The sequence below is a fragment of the Gordionus sp. m RMFG-2023 genome, chromosome 3 (assembly GCF_954871325.1).
Source record: "Gordionus sp. m RMFG-2023 chromosome 3, tfGorSpeb1-WG-v2, whole genome shotgun sequence".
Taxonomy (NCBI): Eukaryota; Metazoa; Nematomorpha; class Gordioida; order Chordodea; family Parachordodidae; genus Gordionus; species Gordionus sp. m RMFG-2023.
Window position 1 is genome coordinate 5,020,823 of NC_088777.1, and position 1,737 is coordinate 5,022,559.

A 1,737-nucleotide genomic window follows, 5' to 3' on the forward strand; every position below is an offset into this window, starting at 1 on the left:
AATAAGGATGGATATCTTATATCATTTATTATATCAAAATATGATTTTTGTAATATATATATTTTAAAAACAAATTGTGTATAACTATTGTTAAATGTTGTAGTTTCCTTATGGTTTTTTTGCGTTTATAGCCCTTGTCATAACGATTATTACATAGAGTAAGTTATAAATTCGAGTGGCAGATTAATGGATGGAATATTTTTAAAATTTTTGCATTAACCAATGAATTATCGATGACCGATGCTTTTAACAAATATTGAAGGATGAAAATTATAAAAACCTTACCCATAGGCTATGAGATTCAGAATCTCAATTTTATGTCATATACCGGGCGCCATTATTTAAATTTAAAAAAATCTAATTTGACCGGAAATGTTGTGTAGAATAACTAGCTTGTCTGAAATTGTATTAAATTTCCATCCGATTCTTCAGATTAAAAAATCGCTATCAGCAAATTATTAAAATTGTGGGATTCCCCATGTCCCAATATAAATACAAAAAATATATATGAATAATTAAAGTATTGCAATACAAGACATTTTGTAAGCTATGCTAAGCTAACATTATACAAAATATATATTTATTATTAGGTGGCAGAACTCTTTATAGGTACACAATATATAATATAATCCGAATATTTGCGATAGCAGAATAGATAAATATTTGGTTTTACAAAATTAATATATAAAAAAGTATCGATTTTAATTTAAAGAATGTATCTAAATTGTATATGAATATGTATTGCTTGACAGACAAAATACGTTCTCTATGTTTATTGTTACTTGTCACATATTTATCTTTTGAATCTGTATATATATTATTTATGATACTTTTTTTAAATAATCAATAGTGTCAACTATTTTAATCTTTCCTGTCCCATTGTTGATCGAATGTATTGAAATGTTTTAATATCGATTTTCCACGTGAGCTCGTAAATGATATGGTTAGCGCAGTTTTAGGGCATTTATATGTGTAAGAGAATATATCACTGGACTTAATCTATTATTAATTTAAAATTCGGTTCTTGTGTCTGATTATAAGTTTTAAATATTAATTTTAAAATTGTGGATCCGGAAATAATATAAAATAAATGGTTTGATCACGTAAGAATCTTAATATGGGGGGGGGGGGTATAAAGCGCTTATACCTCCTAATATATTTGCGTTTTTTCTTTATCATAATATCTAAAATGAAGTAAAAGGCATAAAACTTTGAAAGTTATGGGGAGAACAAAATCATTTAAAATTGCATAATTTGGATAATCCTAAAACTTTTGAATGGTTGATATTGAGGAATTAAAGGGGCTAGCTCAGTGATTTTCGAGTTTGTTGAAAGCCTTGAATATGAGGGCATCAAATGTAAGATGAATAGGTGACCGAATTCCAACACCACCTGACTTGAATGGGAGAAAAGCATGGGTGCAGGATAAAGTTAAGCTATGAAGGTCTGATGTTATTTAGGGTCATTTATGCGTTCATTTACTATAAATAAAACCTCTTAAAATTTTAATCATAGCATTTTTAATTGAATATTCACATCTGTCTTCTTCTCTTAATTTTTTTTAGGTCTAGATACGATTTGTCTGCCAATATTTTGGTTCATAGAAGATAATATCTTAATTCAGGTGTTTAGCTAGATTTATATTTGACGGGGACAATTGTTTTAAATATTCTATGGTGAACTAAAATTTCCTAAATAATATTAAATCTAGTGACAATAAAAACAATTTTTAATATC